The 22,346-nt window shown below is 36.7% G+C and overlaps 1 protein-coding gene across 3 annotated transcripts in view; it reads left to right on the forward strand.

Annotated features, from left to right (window-relative positions):
• Positions 1 to 22,346, forward strand: part of PRKD1 (protein kinase D1) — a 335,787-nt gene that overhangs the window by 185,817 nt on the left and 127,624 nt on the right. The gene's annotated exons all lie outside the window — the stretch shown is intronic.

Here is a 22,346-nt window from a genome sequence, read left to right on the forward strand (position 1 = left end):
CCTGTCAATACACACAAAAATTTAGCTTTTTAAAAAAATGCCAGAGAACACAGGTAGCAGGGATCTTAACAACAGTAATCAGTCCAGTATTCTAAAGAAGTCAAGATTTTTATTGTTTATCTTTGTTAAAATTGAGTCATTATTGAGAAATGCAGATTGTACTGCTCCTTTTTCACTTCTGGCCTTCTTAAAGGAAATCCGTTCACTTTAAAAATGTTTCTAGGTTTCATTTCCTCAAGTTCCAGAGCCCAGTACTTGGATGCACTGATTATAATTCACTTGGTCTTTGGTTTGATGAAGTCCAGTTCACATTGTCTGTATTGATCTCCTTGATAGGAGACTGTGAGTGGTCTTGGGATTAACACGTTTTCATTGGGTAGATAGATCCTGTAAAACAGCTTGTTTCACTAGATAAAAATAATAATTTTACAGTTGCTTATAGTTTTGCCAGTTGCTAAACAAACCAAAAAAGGAAAGATTTTCACTTTTTTAAATTTGAGAGGGGGAATCACTTGCTTGTGTTTTTTTATTTTTCTTTGACTCTTTTGACATTGGCTCCCTGCACTTGGCCTCACAGCACTAGTGCCTAGCCATGTTGTCCTGTAAGTTTCCTGTTTCTGAACACTGGAGGCAGCCTGAAATAAATTATTCAGAGACAGCATGCACCAGATCTATTGTCACCATAATTCATATTAGACTCAAAGCCAGACGTCTTTGCAAGGAATATGTTTTATGAGCCCTTTTCCTGTGGCTGTGCCCAGAAATATATGAAGATTTTCAGAATTGGATTTCTAAATTATTTCTTTTTCTTCCCATTTTACTTTTGTTGTCAAGTCCTCAGAGTAACACCCTACAGATTGAATGCAAGCTATATGTGTGTGTTCTTACAGGGAAAGCTGCTGTCCATTTGCATGTTATCCCCATGCCTTCCATGAGCCAGACTTGCTGTGCCCTATGCTGACCTGATGTAACAGTGTTCTGCTTTTCCTCTCCATCTATGCAAACCCAGGACCTCTTTTGTCACCCGCCCTGGATGTTCTCTGTCCCACCTCTCCTGTCTCCCTGGCCACAGTGCTGAGGGGTGCTTAAAGGTGCCCCTTTTCCTCACTTGCTGTCCGATCACCTGGTTCAAGAAAGCCTCTTCTACTCCCTCAGCAGCTGTCTGATTGGTATTTAAAAGAAGCCATTTTATAACAGCCTGATCTGATTCTTCTTCTGAACTGTAACCTTTGAACCCTTTTCACATTTCAGGTAGTTCCACTTCCTGGATACATTTAACCCTTATATTATTCACATACATATGCATGTGTTACACAGGTGTGTACATATAGTGCATATATACAGTGTGTGCCTACACATGCAATTATGTTTACCTGTAAACCTCTTTGGCAGCTATATTCTTCTACCTCCTCTCCCTCTCTAGTGCTCAGTATTTTGCTTTTCTCAGTACATATTAAGAATGGTTTTTATTTAAAACCTCCCACCCCTCCATTCTATAGCCCTGTGTTCCTCCACACTGCTTACGGTTGCTGGTTGTTGTCAATCGCTCGCAGCACAGCCTCCACCCTGACCTCGCCGAGACGGCGCAGCCCCAACTCGGAGAATCTCCACTTGGCGGCACTCCTCCTCCAACTTGTCAGTTTCCACCAAATACACAATCCCTGTCCTTTTCACTGTAGTTTTTAATCATTAACTCTACCATTTTTGGACTAGATTTCCCCTTTTATTCTTCTTTCCCTACAGCTCATGGCCCTCTGTGTTCATGTCCTACCTCACTTTGATGCAATATTGACTACTTGATATTCTCTTATACCATAGCAGTTCCCGCTATACCCGTCTGCAATCTGAATTGCTTTAACAGTCTTTTTTTGCCATCCCTGTTCCGGAACCACACATGACTGCAGACACACATCCCTTGCCAACACGGCTCAGGGCAGCTCTGTCCTTCACCTGGCTTTACTGTTGTGCTGCAGACTTCTTTCCCTATCCTTTTGTTACCTTAGAAGGAGGCTCTCAGTAAACATATATGGGTTGCTTGATTGGCTATTGGCTATCACGTTAGAAGTTATCACATATACACAATTTTGTAAAAATACTTATTTGTTGTAAAAATATTATTTCTAGATATATCCTCAAAAGTAAGCTGAACTTCAAGTCTCCTTGCTATGCATTTACCCAGCCCTGACATGGAATTAGTGCCTGTGATGTGGGCAGGATTGTATTACATTATAATTTGAGGCAAGACAAATGATAGCTACTAAGACACTTCAGGTCATGGTGCAAGGAAGCTCATAAACATACTCATTCCTGAACCAGTCCTTGAAGAAAGTGGGTGCTATGATTGGCCAGAGAAATATGCCATTTCCTGGAGGTGGGTTAAGGATCAGCTTCATTCAAAATGTAATGGGTAAGCGGAGCAGTGGAGCCAAACACTGGACATCCCTTCTATGGCCTTTTGACCAGTTCCAGAACATAAACTTGCTGTGGAAATTTCCCTCCTGGAGACTATAATTTTACTGTTAAAATTCATTTATCCAAGCTTTCTGTTTTTCCTCATGAAAAATTAAATTTTGCTCTGTGGTGACATAAACATAATCTGATTCTTTTCATGTTTGATCAACATTCCACTAACAGGAACATTTTCTGACATAGTATGGCAATAAAATGTCAGAAAATATGGAAAGCATTAATTTTCAGTAAGGTTAAATCCTCTTGTCTCTTCAGACGACATCAAAAATTTTCTTGTGCTTATGTCATTTTCTGCTGAGACCTTTCCTCATCTGTTAGTACTAACTGGACTGCTCCTGGCTAATTCACTGGCTCCCCCCTCTTTTTTTTTTTTTTTAATTTTGGAAAACATGGCTTGGTTGAGCTAGTGCTTTTATACCCAGTAAGCCAGGAAAAGATTGCTCATGGGTGGATGGGGGTAGGTTATAGAGGAGAAAAAAAAACAACAACTCCATGGAAGTTCCCCACCATATACACTCCCAGAGCTGGCAAACTTTCTTTGTCTGTTGTTATTGTTGTGAAGTAAGAACACTGCAAATGGAAATTTCTTTTACTAAAGGCAAAGTCAAGTTCAAGTCTATGGTACTGAGCTATAAAATAAAGTTAATGGAATTTATCTGAAGTCTTCTTGACGATGAATCTCTATTGAAGCCTGGTAATTCAGCCATAGTCAAGCATATTAATAACAGGACTGCGTTCATATGACTCAGCTCTTTTTGCTTTGTTTTGTTTGGACTTGATTCTAATAATTGTGTATTTGTGTGTATGTATCTATCTTGTAGGTGATTAAATAGAAAATAGACAAGGACTATAAGAACTTACCAAATAAAATCACAGTTTTAAAGTCTTAGAGCTAAATATGAAGTCTTTCTTTCTTTTATTAACAGTAAAAATCCATATTTTTTCTGGGAAATTTTCATTACCCTTCACAGTAGATTATCCTGTATTATTTATACCTTTGCAAAGTGTTGTTTATACATGTGGTTATTTGTTCCCAACTATTTAGGGATGGGAGCTTCCTTGGAAAGCTAGTGCTGTAGCCCAGTTAGAAGGATTTGGACCTATTCTTGGGCAGTTTCAAAAGAGCTGGAAATGAGGTAGAGATCAAGGTATAGTTTAAAAGTAAAATAGATGTAGTAACCATTTGGGTATAGTTCATGAAGGAGATGAGAAAAGGAAGGGGACACCAAGGAGAGCTACAGTTGCTTAGCACGATCTCATTTCCTTTTCATCTTCCAAAGTCTTGTCCTCATACATTGGTTAGCGCATCTGCCAAATGGTTTGGGGATTGCCCTGAGGGGCTGAAGAACTGATTTTATGGCCGAATAGTACCATTAACTTCCTTCATGATTTTGTACAAGTTGTATGTGTGTGTATGTTAGTGCTCAGTCCTGTCCAACTCTGCGACCCCGTGAACTGGGACCCTCCAGGATCCTCTGTCCATGGAATTCTCCAGGCAAGGTGAAGTCGGTCAGTTGTGTCTGGCTCTTTGCAACCCTATGGACTGTGGCCTGCCAACCTCCTCCGTCCATGGGATTTTACAGGCAAGAATACTGGAGTGGGTTGCCGTTTCCTTCTCCAGGGGAACTTCCTTACCTAGGGATCAAATCCGGGTCTTCCACACTGCAGACTCTACCGTCTGGGCCACCAGGGAAGCCCAAGAATACTGGAGTGGGTAGCCATTCCTTTCTCCTGAGAGTCTTCCCAACCAAAGGATTGAACCTGGTTCTTCTGCTTTGCAGGCAGATTCTTCACCATCTGAACCACCAGAAAAGTCAACCTCTGGGATTCAGAGATTCTGTTTATTGTTTTTGTTTTTATCTAAAAAGGAGCTTATTCTGGAGGAAAGTATCATACAGTGATGATAAAACATAGATCCCATGTTTTATTCAGTCTGCAAGTAAAGCAGTATGCCTAAGCATTGGGTACAGTTTCCAGGGCCAGATTATCTGGGTTTATAGTGTGAATGTATGGTACTCACCACTTAACATCTTTGCTAAGACATTAAATGATTCTGTGGTCCAGTTTCCTCATCTATAAAATGGGGAAAACAATAGTACCTACATTGTATGGTTATTATAAAAATTAAGATAAATTAATGTATGTAAAGCACTTTAGAGAATTTCTGTGCTTAGCAGCAGCAGAGTTGATGTTAGCCATTTTGATTGCTCTCCTCAGTCTCTTAAGTGGCCTTTCCCCATGATGTTCATGGTTGTTAAACATACCACAGAAGGAAATCCTGTTCTTTCATTACTTTGAGAAATGTTGTTTTAAGCAATGTTTAAAGAATTATTTACTGCAGGACTCTTCAGAACTTTGGTGCATGGAAAGATAATTCTCCAAGATCACTTCTCAAGTTCATTGTATCACAAAATACTTTTCCCCCTACTCTGGTGAGTCTTGTATTCAGCAGTTCACATGGGAAGTACTCCTCTGGGTCATGCCCGTGGACCAGTGATGTGAGAGGGGATATTCATTCTCTCTATACAGGCCACTGCTCTCTCACAGAGAGCAATGTTTGAACCATGGGAAAGCAGGAGTTAAGAAGCAATAAATTTTTGTTTACATGGTAGCATAGGCTTTTGAAGCAATTTACATAAGCACTGATGTTTCCTTTGTAATGACTTTGTGACATAGTGAAATCAGATACCTTAAAAGCTATGGAATATAAATTTTAACTTGCCCATATCCTGCAGTGAGTAGGGATAGTATCAACCAGAGCTTGAATCTTAAGTGACTGAACTCTTCATACTGCTTCAAGTTAGCCCTTTGAACTTGGGCCAGTAAACAGGAGTTCTTGAGAATCTGTTCAAAGAATTCCTACTATAGTAAGTTTATATTTCAGGGAAACACTGATGATATTTTAACAACAAAACCAGCAATGAACTAGCTACAAGTTCTATTGACATAATCTTTATCACAGGGCCACTATTTTCCCTCTTCCTCATAAAAACAGATACTTAATAAACGTACAAATTTTGATCAGGTTAAGAAAATTCTGGAGGCTCTTCTCTGTAGAGTTATGATACAAAATATGAAATAAAAAGTAACTGTGCCCTTGTTTAAATAGAATCCATTCATAGAATTTCTTAGTTCTGATCAAAATTGAAATAGTGTCTTAGGATCAGTATATTTAAGGGAACCTTATGAGCATGGTTTTCTGTTAGTAAGATTCATTGTCTAAACCATAAGCCAGAAAAAAAAAATGTATGGTAACAAAATTTTAGCTAGTCCTTTATTTTATAGTAAGTGTCAATTATTGATTTATATGGTGCTTTGCCAGTAATATCTATTTCCCTCAGATATAGTACATTCCTTAGTATGTTCCCTCTCTGAAATAGGGATGGAAGGAATAAACCTTGAGAGTGATGTTTTAGGTCGCTGCATTATTATTTATCCAGGAATACATTATATAGACATAAGCTTGTTTGTTTGCTTTTAATAAGGCAGAATTAATCATAGGAAGCACCTCCCCAACCCTAATACTGCTTCGGTAATTAAATTGTAAAAGTCCCGGCCTTTACTACTCAGCTTATATTTTTTTGTAATTGTTCTGGAGTATCTAACTCTGCCAGGCTACGTGGTCTCAATTCCTGTCCAAATTTAGTTGCAGTTGTCTGTGCAGGTGGTTTTGTAACAGTGGAAACCCTGAAATATAAGATTATAGGTCATTAAAAAAAAAAGATTATAGGTCATTACTGTTTTCTTCTAAGTATGGTTTATGTTAACTGTGTCTTCAGCATTTCTATTTATTAGCATTATTAATTCTCTTCCATTCTTAGCTTTCAAATAAACCTGGTTTGGGTCTCGTTGTGATACCCTTAACCATTTTCACTGAAAAGTGAATGCAAAGAGCAGACTGTCGGATTTCCCACCCTTTCTTACTTGTGACCTCATGGCAAGATGAGGCCTCAGAGCACTCCTCCCTTACTTTGATGGTTTTCTCAATTATTTGTCCTTTGCTGTGGTGGATTCTCCAAGGAGATACAGTATAAGAGTACATTGCTTCTCTATCTTTTTGTAACCTAACTATCCTTAATTTCAAGTTAAAGAGAAGACATTCTCCCCAGGTCACATGGGGCATAAGACAAACCCTAAAGACAAACGTTTTTTGAAGAATCTTCATTTGAAAATTTCATACATATGTTGCATTTTCCCTGCATTATATTTCTGTTTAATTTTTTAATGAAGTATTGTTGATTTACAATGTTATGCTTCAAGTATACAGCAAAGTGATTCAGTTATACATATATACGTTTTTTTCATATTCTTTTCCCTTATCAGTTCAGTTCAGTCGCTCAGTCGTGTCCAACTCTTTGCGACCCCATGAATCACAGCACGCCATGCCTCCCTGTCCATCACCAACTCCCAGAGTTTACTCAAACTCATGTCCATCAAGTCGGTGATGCCATCCAGCCATCTCATCCTCTTTTCCCTTATAGGTTACTACAAATATTGAGTACAGTTCCATAGCTATAAAATAGGTCCTTGTCGGTTTTCTGTTTTATATATAGTAATGTGTATACATTAATCCTAAACTCTCAGGTTAACACAATTTTGAATAAATAATGTTTCTTCCCCATGTTGTTCTTTAAGAAATAGATTAGTGATATAAGGACATATAGCATTTATGATGTGTTTGGCACTGTTGTTAAGTGCTTTACATATATTCTTTCAGAAATATGGATATTTCTTTTGTAGTGTCCACATAACTTCAATTTGATAAATAGTGGACTTCTAATCAAAGATTGTAGTTTAAGCCCTAGAGCTGCCATTTATTTCTTACGTAGTGTTTGGCAAGTCACCTCATTCGTCTTGAGTCTTCTTTGTGCTGTACTTAGTTGCTTGGTCATGTCTGACTCTTTGCCACCCCATGTACTGTTGCCTGCCAGGCTTCTCTTCCCGTGGGGATTCTCCAGGCAAGAGAACTGGAATGGGTTGACCATGCCCTCCTCCAGGGATCGAACCCAGGTTTTATCACCTGTCAAATAGCAATAGCAGTGTCTCAAATATGGGGTTGGGTTCTAGATTTCATGAGAATACATAGAAGACGTTTCACAAGATGCCTGGCACATGTGAAGTTTTCTTTCTTCATGCCCCTCTCCACCCCACTGGGCTACACATTATTTGAAACAGGAACCGTTTATTTTGATATTGAATCCTCATGATCTAACATATGACATACAATCAATGGCTATCTGTTTAGTAAGTAAATACATACTTAAAATAAGAAAATGAACAGACCAACAAACAAATAGTTAAATAGTTGCTCCATGTAAGATATCCGAAATTGCTGTTGTTCTGTTGGAATTGAATTTCAGCACTTACTGTTGACCCTTCTTGGCCTAATCTGTTAGTAAGCTCAATATTATCATATGACTAGTCCCTTTTTTCTGATTTCTTGTTATCTTCTATATATTCTTAAAAGCTAATTATGTTTTGGAAATTATTTTAGAAATTCAGTTCTTCCTTCAAAGCATTGCAATGTCTTTCACAACATTTCTCATGTAAAATGAGACCTAATTCTTTCTTATCTAATTTTTGCAACTGCTGGATTATGGCTCATCTCTGTGACCAAGTAAGCTCATTTACTGTCAACGGCCGTTCATTCTTGCTTGAATCAGCTTTCCCACACATTGCTCTTTTCTTACAGATATCCTTGCTTTCCATCTAAAACCTGTTTTGTAGTCACTTCTTTTTCATGCACTCCCCCTCCATATTAATCTCACTTTCCTTCATCAGTTTACTGTCATTTCTTCATCTGGTGCCTCAGTGCTCCATACCTCCTGGTGTTAGAGCTCAGAGAGGTGACCCTGGAGCTGGCCTTGGGCTCTGCTTTCTGTTACAGAGTCTGGAAGGAATAAGGAGTGATATCCTGAGGTGCTGGCTGACCTTGCCTGCTGCTCCCCCTCCTCCTTCCTCTCCTCACACTGAAGCTCTGTGGCTTTATCCATCCAGCAGAACAGCTGTCTGTGCCTAAGGGTCAGCTGGCGAGATCTATAGAAGAGCTGAGTCATGCTCTCCAAAACTGGAGTCTCAATCTCCACAGAGATCTCTAACCCTGTACATACTGTGGTTTTCAGAGCAGGACATATCAAGCCCCTCTGCTCACACAGAACTAACCTAGGGCATAGTTCTTTACCATTTGGCAAGTGAATATCCAGCCAGAAATCATGCTTTTTCCTCTCTTCTCATCTACTACGTCTGTAACTGAGGACAGTATTGTAAGTCATCCAGATAAACAGGAAAAGAACACATGGATAGTGAAAGCCACACAAAGGAGTTTTTTTAAACTCTATATTTCCTGGCCTCTGTGTAACCAAAAATTCCTTATAATTGCTTCTTGGGGTGGAGATTGATCTACTGTATATAAATCTTACCGTGTTAGCACCTCAATGATGTAACAGGATCTCAGAAGACTTGCGTGTTTAGAATCCTTCTGTTGTAGAAGACATAATGAGATGTTCTTGCTCTTTTTGTCTTTTTACGTTACTTTTGTCTTTATAATTGGCTTATAAAGCATATAAAATATCTCATTAATTTCTTATTTACCAGATTTAACTCAGAATTATTTGGAGCTTATTTCCAAAAATCACATTCCAACCCAAAACCAAAAATTTTGACGCATCAGAGATACTAAAATAGATGAGTTACAGGATCTGACCATAATAGAAAAAATATTTTAGGCAATAATAGTATCTTGTAAATAAGTATGTTCTTGTGCATATGTGTGCTTAGTCACTCAGTCATGTCCAACTCTTTGTGACCCCATGGACTGTAGCCTGCCAGGCTCCTCTGTGCATGGGGATACTCCAGGCAAGAATACTAGAGTGGGTTGCCATGCCCTCCTTCAGGGGATCTTCCCAAACCAGGGATCAAACCCAGGTCTCTCCTGTATTGCATGCTGATTCTTTACCATCTGAGCCACTGAGGAAGCCCAGGAATACTGGAGTGGGTAGCCGATCCCTTCTTCAGGGGATCTTCCCCAGCCAGGAATCAAACCGGAGTCTCCTTCATTGCAGGCAGATTCTTTACCAGCTGAGCTACCAGGGAAGCCCACATATGTTCTTGGATCAGTTCTAAACAGAGATGGTACGGATTCTTTTTGAGTCAGTAACTTTGAAAAAATGGTTAGTTTTCTTCTGAGGTAAATAACACAAAATTCTTGTGCTTGGGCTCAAACTAGGAAATAGAAGCATTTGAGTTTTTATTTTGTCCATCTGTTATAAAAATATGAAATTGTAGTCAAGAGAATCGGCTGAGGGATATGCATCCCACCAGGGCTCTGGCTCTGCCCTGTCCAGTGTTGTAGCTGCTGTGTGTGGATAATTTCTGTTGAATAGAACTAAACTAAAATTAAAACCTATTTCCTCGGTCACACTGACTATTTCAAGTGTTTAATAGGCATGTTGGCTAATGACTGCCGTATTGATATGGAAGATTTTGACAATCAAAAAAAGTTCTCTTGGACAGAGCAGCTAGATAGATAAATGAAATTTTACTAAGACTCTGAAACACTTTGTACATACACACACACACACAATGCAAAAACACTTTCAACTGAAATATTATTTGATATGGCATATTGAGAGGTGTTATAAATAAGACAACTGAAAATTGTGGTAGCATATTTTTACCAAATGAGAGAAATTTTCTACTGTATCATCCTGTGACTTCTTTATTGGATAAATTCCTCAGACTTCAATATTAAAGGCAGCTCTATTTTGTGAATAATATTGCTTTTAGGACTCTAATTTTCCTTCTTGCTTTAGCCTTGGCCTCTCAAATCTGAGTTCATGGGCCACCTTTATGGTACAAGTCAGTACTACATCACTTCCACTATATGAATTCTTTTATTTGGCATAATATTCACTTGCCTCAGGGCTTCTTGATCTCTTTATCTTATTTCATTTTGTTCTACACAGAATATCCTAGTATTAACTCTGGTTAAAAGCACAGATTCTGGTACCAAACTGCCTGAATCCAGTTCCCATCAGCCCATTTAATAGCTGTGGCATTGGAAAAGCTATTTAGTGTTTGTGTGCTTTCAGACTAAGGCTTGACTATGATGATAATGTACAGTAACTAACACATTATCTAAGACATCCAGATCATGTAAAATCATCTTAGGAAGGAAGGACATACGAAAAGTAGATAGTAGAAAAGAAATAGGTCAGAAAGGAAGCATCATGGTATAGTATATAGACTATTTGTATAGTATTTTAATAATTTCATTTCTTTATTTCACACATTCTCAATGTTTATTTATAGTGGTTTATAAAAACATACAAAATACAGTGAAATGTCGGGTTAACAGTGGATCTTATCCACGTTAGAAAGGACAGCATTTAATTAAGAATGTAAATTCTAAAATATTTATTTAAAAAGTTATATAGCTTTTATCTCATACTTCATAAGATGCCTTGAATAGAGAAAGTCCTGATTTTGAAGGCCAAACCATTCTTTGATATAGTGCCCATCTGTTTATTCTCTGGAAAGTCATCTCTGGATTTGTAAGAATTTACATGGTAACATTCTAAATGCATTTTTTAAAATGTATTGATCAAGATGGACCTATGAAGATTAATATTGATCAGTATTATCTCATGATCTTATATGGGTAGATTCTTTTTCACTGTAATAATATATTGAAAAGCCTTTTTGACTTCTTCCAAGATAATCCCCTTAGAAGTAGGAGAAATTATAATATACACTGTTTTCATATTCCTTCTCTCACTTTGTCTCTCAACACACACACACACACACACACACGCATGCACACACACACATGCATACGCATAGTCACAGGAGAACCTAGAGGAGGAAAGGAAGGAAGGAAGGACAGAATTGTATATACCATCAAAATCTGTGAAATAAAGTCATCGAAGGCTGCCTATGTTAAAAAGGCCAATTGGAGAATGGCTACTGAATGGCTATCTGAAGATCTTATGGACACATAAATTATTTTTGCTTGAGGTAAAGGATTAGGCTTCACTTGAAAAGCTGCCAAATATCTCTTTTTGATGTTCCATGATTGGTAGCACATAGCACTTCAATTCAGTAACTCAGCCGTGCTACCATCTGCCCAGCACTCTTATTTTGCTGGTTGGCATGTCATTTATTTGCTTTTAACATGCAGCCCATATAAAAATCCCTCATAATCTGCCAGAATTAGAAATGCAGCTGTTTTAAGTCTTAAACAGCAACAGACTATTCATTATGCCAGTATGGAGGAATAAAATGGAAAGAAAAGAGCAGTACTACACCAGAATGTATTTGTACCTCCACTTTTCTAAGTCTTTTAAAGACATCTATAGCCTCTTACCAGTGTTGATTTCAAAAAGAAGTCAACACACAAATATACCAAGTATCGCTTTTCCTACATACACTTTAATACAAGAATTGGGATTTGAGTCAAACTCCAAATTCCTGTTTTTTCATTTTATGAAGCAATTTCAGCATTTTGGTTCCTAGAAAATGAAGAATTTCTGGCTAACTCTGGGTCTCATCTTATTCTAATTTTATTTTCCCCAAGAATTTTTTTGAGGTTCTTGTTAATCCTTAGAATGTGATAACGTAGAGCTGTGTGGAGAATTCTTGATGAGAACAAGCAGTTGGTCCTATGTTAAAAAATAAAGATGAGAAAAAAAGATTTTTCTTCACATAGTAATCCTGTGATGCTGAAAAAATGTAAAGAAAAAACTACCCCTATATCCCTATTTATCCACAGTCAGATTATTTAGGAATGATGTAGATGAGGAAATAAAAAAGCTCTGGTATGGAGCACTCCATCCACAAGCAACTTGTTTCACAGTGACTAGACGTAATCATTACAAAACTCAAGTTGGATAGTTTGAAATTGATTTGCTGCAGCACTTTGACATTCATATCAGTAAAGGTCTAAGTTGAATTCATTTGGTTATATGTTATGTTGCCCTCATGTGAGACCTCTCACCATGTGAATTTTGAGCAGTTAAAAAAAACCACTTACATTTCTGAGAATTAACCTATAAAAAATTACTTTCTGTGGATTGGGGCATGAAAAGCAATGCCAGAGCAAGTCACGAGTTTGCTAACATGAGTGTGCTTGATAAGCATTTATCTATGTATCCAATAAGATTAGTAATATTAAAGAACAGGGACAATATATTATAGTTCTTCAGAAATACATATAACAGTAAGCTCATCAGACATTTAGTATTCACTCTGCAACTACTTGTTCATAATTGATATGCTTTGCTTGGCAACTTAAGCCTTCATAAATGGATCTCAATTTGAAAGGAAAATTTAATTTTGGTTTAGGACTTAAAATGCTTGGATAATTCCAAAGTTGAAAGACACTAGACCATATGACATGTTGTTATAACAATTATTGTGACAATTTTAATGAAGAATGTTTGTTTCATTCTCTATCCTTGATATACAAGCTTTTCCCTGAGAACAAATGTGTAATGTTTACCTATCCAGCCAAATAGATTCATCTTGTTGTCCTACAAGCTTAGCAGCAACCTCCGGATTATCTCATGTGTAAATCTCCACTCTTGCTGATTTTATGCTTTTAAGACATTTAGTGCTGAGCAGAGGTCTTGGTTTGCTGTCGCTAATGTCTGAAATCTATTTTTGGTCTCCTGGAGTACTTAACACTCAGAACTAGTGAGATGAGCATCAGTGCCTCTTTTCTGCTTGAAAATCAGACTGACCTCCTTAAATGATAACCACCCTAGCGACTGACTCAGTTGTCAAGCCTGATAGGTTTTTACCTAAATTTTTTATTTTTTGAATAGAAATACAGAAAAGTTGCAAAGACAGTACAGAAAGTTTACCTCACCCGTGTTTACTTTCCTCTAATGTTATCATCTTACATTGTCCTAGTACATTTATCAAAACTGAGAAATCAACATTGGTCAGTGGTTTGAACTTAGCAGCATTTTCCCAGTAATGTCCTGTTTCTGCTACAGGACCGAGTCCAGAGCATCACACTGCATCAGTTGTTACATTTCTGCCAGTCTCATATGGTCTGCTCCAGTGTCTCAGACTTCCCTTGTTTTTCATGACCTTGGTGACTGTGAGATTTGTTTCTTCTTCCTTTTATTCAAAACCCAGTTTTAGGTTTTTATCTATTTGTTTTACAATTAATACATTAGATAACACATGTTCCAGTGTCACCTGTCATAGTAATATCTTTGAGTTCAGCTTTTCCTATTAAACATATAAAGAGCATACACATACACATAAATATTTATACTTTAAAAAGATAATTCTGAATACCAGTATAGTGAACCATGATGATTAATTTTATATGTCAATTTGAATGGGCCATGGGTGCCCATATATTTGGTTAAACGTGATAGGAGGTGTGTCTATAAGGGTGAGATTATTCTGGATGAGATTAAAATGTAAGTCAATAGACTGAGTAAAGTTTATTGCTCTCCCTGGGGTGAGTTGGCCTCATCTAATCCGGTGTAGTCCTGATTAGAGCAAAAATGCAGGGCAGGAGGGGACAGTCTATCCAACCATGTTTGAGCTGAGACATTGGTCTTCTCCTGCCTTTAGATTGGAACTGGATTGGAACTACATCATTGGCTCTCCAGTTTGCTTATTGAAATCTTGGGACTTGTTAGCCCCTATAATTGTGTGAGCCAGTACTCTCTTTGTATGTATAGATGATAGAGATGGATATAGATGGGGCTTCCTTGGTGGCTCAGTTTGAAAAATCCGCCCGCAGTGCAGGAGATGTGGGTTCAATCCTTGAATCAAGAAGATCCCTTGGAGGAGGAAATGGCAACCCACTCCAGTATTCTTGGTGGGATAATCTCACAGACATAGGAGCCTGCAGTCCTATGCAACCCATAGGCTGCAGTCCATGGGATTGCAGAGTCAGACATGACTGAGCATGCACACATGCATATGGTAACGGTTATAAGTACAGATATAGATATCTATATTCTGTTGATTCTTTTTCTCTGAAGAGAACTCTATCTACTATACCACCCATATCACCAAAGAGTTAGAGAAATACCATAAACATGAAAAGCTTTGGGCGCCTCTTCCCTAACTGGATCCCTTTCTTTGGTCCTGAATTTAAGTTAATCATCTCCTTGCATTTATTGTTTTATATGGTCATATTTTATAACTTTTAAATTGGAATTCTTCTGAGATGGTTAAGTAGGTATGGTTCTTAGCCAGAGAAAACTGTAAAATATTTTTTACACTTTTGAGATTTTTTTCACCTTAATTTGGGAGAATAAAATACATCTCTTCCTTAAATTCCTTAGTAGTGAAAATGATAAATCAAACCCTGTATACTGAATAAACTAACTTTCTTGGACTTTATTCTATAACAGTCTGCTTCTGTAGCAGGTGCTAATCAGTGGGTAAGGATCCTGTCATCTTTAGATCTGAATTTACCATAAAAAGAAACTTTGCTTAATAGCATTTTTTCAAGTATTGTAGTGCAATTTGAAGAAACTTGACACATTAATACTACAGGAAAGGTTAAGTTGTGTAAATACATATCTTGGAATAAATATATAAATGTTTATTATCTTGCTGTAAAAGAAGTTATTGTAGCTTTACCTCAGTTTAAAGACCTATAGTTTTTATAAAATAAACATTATACAAATATACTTTATGTCTTTATCTTACTGAGACTAATAGTTAAGGACAGAAAGCTAAAATATGTTTGACATCATGACCACCATATAAATTTTGAAATACTTAAAGAAATTTCAAATATTTACATATTTGCAACAATAATCTGGCTTCTCTGGTAGCTCAGATGGTAAAGAATCTGCCTGCAGTGCAAGAGACCTGGGTTCGATCCCTGGATCTGGAAGATCCCCTGGAGAAGGGAGTGGCTACCCACTCCAGTATTATTGCCAGGAGGACTCCATGGACAGAAGAGCTTGAGAGGCTAAGGCCCATGAGGTCTCAAAGAGTCAGACATGACTGAGTGACTAACACTTTCACTTTCACATAGCAATAGTCACTAAAACAAAGACTTGCCAGATCAAACCCTAGTAGTTACCTCAACTCTCTAAATTATTTAAATTTCCCTACTGAAGACTTGCAAAATACTCCTAATTACACATTTTAATGTTATCCTTTAAATATTTGATCCCCTAAAGTCTCCTCTATTCTAGGTTTGTTTTATTTTTTCACTTTACAGGTACAATTTCTTTCTTTGTTTTATCCCCACTGCCTAGAACAGAGCCTGACACCTAGTAAGCACAATAAATGTAAGTTGAATAAATGAATGAATGAATATAATAAATTGGCAAGTTCTGTGGACATTACCTTTTACTAAGTATCTGCATCTCTTACTGTTTTCTTGTTCAGGTCACAATAGTTGCCCACCTGTATCATCAGAATAGTTTCCTAATTGGTTCCCTTGCCTCTAATCTTGTCCCCTCTCATCCATTCTCTTCCATCACACAACCCTAATAAATTCTAAAGCCTAAACTGGATCATGCCATTCTTCTCTATAATACCCTTCAGTAGTACAAGGATAAATCCTCCTACGTGTCTTAGAAAACTGTGATTTGCCTTCTGCTTGTTTCTCCAGCCACATAGCCCGCTATTGCACTCCCTACCCACTCGAGAATATAGACATATATATGGAAATTCTTTCATTTCTTCCCATGTTTATAATATCTTGTCTTACTTCCAGTGCCCCTTTGTACCTAATAGCCTTACAACCTGTGCTTTTCATATGCCTCTCCATTCTCTTTTGACTGGCCTGGCCAACTTCTCTTCATCTGTTATGACTTGGCCTATGCATGTTCCTCCTGGAAATCATACCTGAAACACCAGATTTGGGTTAATCAACTCTTCCTCTCAGGTGCTCCTTTGATTAATACTCTGTTTAGAACATGTTTATTGGTTTTAAAGTAAATGCTACTCTGAGTAAGGGGGCCATGGTTATCTAATTTTAAATTTAGTAATATTATAGAACTGTTGGTAAAGATTATATGAGACTGCTGTCAACTTCTTAACACATTTTAACTTTTTTCTTTTGTTTTATTATCTTCAGAGCCTTGTGTACCATATGGCAATAAGTGTTCACTAAATAATTATTGTTGACTATATTAAACTTCTGCACTGATTATCATCATAGGCACTTGGGTCAGATTTGGATTTAAATATGATACAGATGATAATCAGTTTAGAACATTAGCATTATTACTTGTCAACCCAAAATGAAACTTTTCAAATGAGTATTTGTGTGAGTTTTTTTTTTTAATTCATAACTTGAATAGCGCCTAACAACAGTGTTCCTAAAAAGCACTCGTTAGTGAACAAGTAGAGTAAGTTTTCATTAATGTTAATAGGCTCAAACGAGCCTCAATTGAAGTTAAAAGGCTTAAAAGGACATGGGGGAATCAAATTTTTAAAATGGGCAAAAATTTGAGTAGAAATTTCAAAGAGGTTACATAAATGACCAATAAGCACATGAAAAGATGCTCAACATCATCTGTCTTTAGGGAAATGCAAACCACAACCATGTGAGGTCACACTTCGTACCCACTAGAATGGCCATAATCAAACAGGCAGTAACACATTTTCTACAAAGATGTAGAAAAATTGGAACCTTCATGTTTTGCTAATGAAAATGTAAAATGGTGCAGCTGCACTGGAAAAGAATTTAGCAGTTCCTCAGAATTTCCCAGCAATTCTGCTCCTAGGCATAAACCCAAGAGAAAACTAGTTCCTGCAAAGTCTTGTACACAGTTATTCATAACAGCATTATTCACCAAAGCCAAAAAATAGAAAACAAAAATTTCATTAAATGACGAATAGATAAGCACAAAGTGGTATATCCATTCATAGGATATTATACATAGTCATAAAAATGAATGAAGTGCTATACATGCTGTATCTTAAATGAACTTTGAAGCCATCATCCTAAATGAAAGAAACTAGATGGGAGTGTGGCATATTGCATGGTTTATATGAAATTTCATTTATATGAAATGTCTACAATAGGCACAGTTTTAGAGACAGAAAGTAGATGAAATATAAAAGAAGAAATAAAGATAAGAGAGTTGACTTTTGTGTTCACCTAGAGAATAAAGGTTTGGTGAAGAGAGGATTAAGGAAGGTATTAGTGTATAAGGAAATACCATGGGGGTCTTTCATAAACAATTTCAGTTGCTCTAAGAACTTTTAATTTCTTATGATCTTTAGAATATAAGGATTAAAGAGGCAAGAAGTTGGAAATAAGCTTTATTCTGGGAAATACTTAAGGGAAATAATTAAGTGTTGTTTTGAGATTGCATTATTGAAATTATCCTCTTCTAAGGATAACCTGTTAATAAAATTCAGAGGATTTGACTGTAGCACCTTGTAGTTCTGAAGTACAATGTGCTTTGATCCTTTTGCAACAGAGATTTGCCATTCTTGCCAATGCAAAGCCTTCTTTTTTTCTTAACTTATACATGTTAATGCAGTGATACGATATTAGTGATGGAATAATATTGTATCTTTAGCTTTGACAGGACAAAAATTGAATGGACTGAATTGTGTGTGAGTCTGTGCGTGCATATTTATGTACATGTGTGTGTACAATAATTGGTACTCTAATTATTTCCAGTGGTGTTTAAAAGGTATTTATTTTTTCTTTCTCACTCTATCTTTGTTTTATGTATTAGAGCTCATAGATATTTATATACTAATTTCAGTTAAGAGCACTGGAAATTCCCTCAAATCCAGTTGAGTATGATGATTCACATGCAGCACTCTGCATGATCTGCATACCAAAGCAGTGGTGACAAAACTTAATTAGCATACTTGATATAGTGGGGGGCTTCACAGAGATGAAGTAGATTTCTTGACAGATGATAGGCAGAAAATAAAAAGGAGACATTAACTTTAGTCCAGTCTTAAAGACGCAGTCATAAACATTATCATCATTTTTGCATGGAAGGTGATGGCAGACTTCTGGATTTAAATGATAGCTTCTTGAGCTGGGAATCAGTAAATGGAGATGAAGTAGCTTAAGAGAAAGCACAGGCAAAGGATGATCAAAAACCTGTGGGGAAAAAAATCAGGGATTGACCACATAGCAAAGAAAATCTTAATAAATCCTCCAAGTAGAAACCAGCCAGGCTATGTTCCAATATAACCTTAGTGCAGTAAGGTAAAATAAAAATCTAAAGGACAAACAAAATTTATCAACTTGGAAATTTTAGAATATTACACTAGAAATAAAAGTTAAAGAAAGAAAGCAATGAAATGATAGACTATTTGGAAATGAATGATAGAGAGCACTGTATATCATGTACTTTCAGGATATTGTCAGTGCAGTCTCAAGAAGAAAATATATATTTTTTAATTGATTTATTATAATACAAGAATATTTGGAAATAATGAGTTCATAATTCCACTCAAAAGCATGTAAAAGGCACAGTAAAATAAGGGAATTGCCAAAGATTAAAGAGGATACTCTGTATCATTTTTAAGAATGAAGGATTGTATATGCTTTCTAAAGATTTATTAATGTAATTTATGTTAATAGTTTGAAAGAGAAAAATGATACGATCAGCTTAACAAGTACTAGAAAAGCTTTGCATCCTTTTTTGCAATAAATCTAGCAAGTTAGAAATAAAGATAAACTTCCTTAACTTTATAAAACACATTTTAAGGAACCTGTATCAAGCATACCATGTAACAATGGAATAAAAAGAAATCATTTTCATAAAAGTCTGGAATGAAACACAGTAGGCTAACTGAATGCATCATTATTAAGTATTGCACAAGAGGTCTTAGCTAATGACATATGTAAAACAATTTGTAAATAAATATTAAAAACAAAACTAGCAAAACAGAAAAAGAGACACAGATGTACAGAACAGACTTTTGGACTCTGTGGGAGAAGGCGAGGGTGGAATGTTTAGAGAGAACAGCATCGAAACATGCATACTCTCAAGGGTGAAACAGATCACCAGCCCAGGTTGGATGCATGAGACAAGTGCTTGGGGCTGGTGCACTGGGAAGACCCAGAGGGATCGGGTGGAGAGGGAGGTGGGAGGGGGGATCAGGATGGGGAATACATGTAAATCCATGGCTGATTCATATCGATGTATGACAAAAACCACTACAATATTGTAAAGTAATTAGCCTCCAACTAATAAAAATGAAAAAAAAAAAAAAACCAATTCATTCTCTAATAGTTAAGTCTAAGGAATTTAGCTGAAAAATTCTTTGAGTGATTAGTGTTTAAAATAAGGTGAGATAATAAATCATAAATTGTGAGGAAAATCCATAAAGTACGTAGAATTGTACCTTAGAAATATTAATGCCTCTAAAAGAAAACTACTATACATTGCTAGAAGACATTAAAAGAAGAGCAAAAGAGATAGTTTCATATTCCTAGATAGGAAGTATCAATAAAATAAATATTTCCATTCCTCCTAGAGTAACCATGTGTTCATTGCAGTCTAAACATTATTTGTAATGTTTAAAAGACTAATTTAATCTAAAAAAGCTGAATTGGAAGGGAAAATGTGCAAGAATATGCCTATTCAGATTATGGCCTTCTTATGTGATTCTCAGAAGGTTGGAGAATTTATATTTAAGACAGGAAATATACAAGATGAGCCTGTGATATTTTGTTGTGCCAGGAAGTAAAGAAGTCATCAAAACCTAGTGAGTCTTGTCAAAAAGATACAGGAGCCAACATGAAGAGTCTCCCATTGAGTAAAGGTGTCACAATTTAAGCATCAAAAAGAAATAAGTCAAATTGATGGAAACATTGAATAAATACAAATCTGTGAGCTCATGATATTTAAAACAGTGAAAAAGAAAAGCAGATACTTATTGAACACTACTGGAAATAGAGTGCTAATTAATTATTGAAAATAATAGCAAGTAAAAGGAAAAAATTAAGAATTTATTTTGCCTTCCCTATACAAACTGCATTGCAAAACAGCCAAATAGCACCACTATGAGAAAAAGATATTCTTTATATAAATTTTCCAACTAACAGGATAGAATGAATGTTAGAATTAAAATCATTATTTTGCAGCCTCTAATGAGATAATTGATTCAGGAAATGTTCACCAATGGATGAAACCACTATGGCATTGGTTCTAAAAATTTTAGTGTGCTTCAAAATCTCCCAGGGAACTTGTTTAAAAAAAAAAATTGTTGGGCTTCACCCCCAGTATCTTTGATTTAGTACATTTAAGGCATGGCCATATGGCCAAGAACATACATTTCTAATAAGTTTCCAAGTGATGCTGCTGCTGGTCTGAGGACCACATTGTGAGAGCCTCTGCATTAGTGAAATTTTGGTGGGGAACCAAAAAGTGGAAAAAGCAGGCTGTCATCACTTTAATGTATTCGTCAATCGGCAAAACTCAAGTAGGGCAACCAGATATTGTGAGTCTCCAGCTGTTATGCAAACTGAAATACATTGTACTGAACTATACAGACAGGGTTCTCTAGGGAAACATAACCAATAGATATAAAAAGAGAGATGGAAAGAGATTGATTTATTTTAAGGAATTGGTTCATGTAATTGAGACTGCCAAGTCTAAAATCTTCAAGCCAGGCCAGCAGGCTGGAGACCCGGAAGAGGAGATATTTCAACTGAAGTCTGAAGGCAGTCTGCGAGCAGAATTGTTTTCCTCAGGGGAGGTCTTTATTTTCCTTTAAGGCCTTCAGCTGGTTGGATGAGGCCCACTTACATTATGAAGAGTAATCTGCTCTACTCAGAGTCTACTGATGTTAATGTTAGTTTCACCTTTAAAATGCCTTTATAAGAAACATCTAAAATAAATGTTGGCTCAACTATCTGGGTACTATGGCCTAGCCAAGTTGCCATATAAAAATTAACTATGACATGGTTTCCTCAGGGTACATGCCTAGGAGTGGGATTGCTGATTTGACAGAAAACAAAAAAATTCTGTAAAACAATTATCTTTCAATTAAAAAATAAATTAATAAAAATTAACTATGACATGAGCATAAAGTGTTCTTGCCAACAGAGTTGAACCTGAATCCAACCAAGCCTCCAGAGCTAACTTTTCTTAATAAGCAACATGCGATAAAGAAGAGTAAGTTAAATGAGGAAACAAGATGTAGAAGCAGTTAGGCTTCTTCAGCCTGTCAGTGGTGTGAAAGAAGGGAGAAAGAGAAGAAGGAAGGAAAGGAAGAGGAGGGGGATCTGCCCTCGACAAGAGAATTTTTCAACCACGTGTGATGTATTGAACTTGTTTGGACCTCTTCAGATTAATCAATTGTAAAAAGCAATCTTGAAACTATTGGTGATGTTTGTTTGTGGAATGAAAATAATGAAGAAATGTAGCTGTTGTTAGTTTCATTTAGATGTTATTATAGCATTTGTTCTTATGTATGCTGCTGCTGCTGCTGCTGCTAAGTCTCTTCAGTCGTGTCTGACTCTGTGCGACCCCATAGACGGCAGCCGACCAGGCTCCTCCGTCCCTGGGAGTCTCCGGGCAGGAACACTGGAGTGGGTTGCCATCTCCTTCTCCAATGCATGCATGCATGCTAAGTCACATCAGTCGTGTCCGAGTCTGTGGACAGCAGCCCACCAGGCTCCTCTGTCCACAGGATTCTCTAGGCAAGAGTACTGGAGTGGGTTGCCATTTCCTTCTCCTCTTATGTATGAAAATGTCATTTTTTTATTTTAAGAAATATGCTCAAGAATACTTCAACTGTAATTATGAAATGTGTGGAATCTGCTTTTAAGTACTGCAGCAGAGGTTTAAAAAAAAAGAATTGAGTAGTTGTAAAGCAAATGTCACAAAATCCTGATACTTTTTGAATCTGGTGTTGGGAATGAAAGTTTCCTGTATTGTTTTTTCTTCAGGCTT

The sequence above is a fragment of the Cervus canadensis genome, chromosome 17, assembly GCF_019320065.1.
Source record: "Cervus canadensis isolate Bull #8, Minnesota chromosome 17, ASM1932006v1, whole genome shotgun sequence".
NCBI lineage: Eukaryota > Metazoa > Chordata > Mammalia > Artiodactyla > Cervidae > Cervus > Cervus canadensis.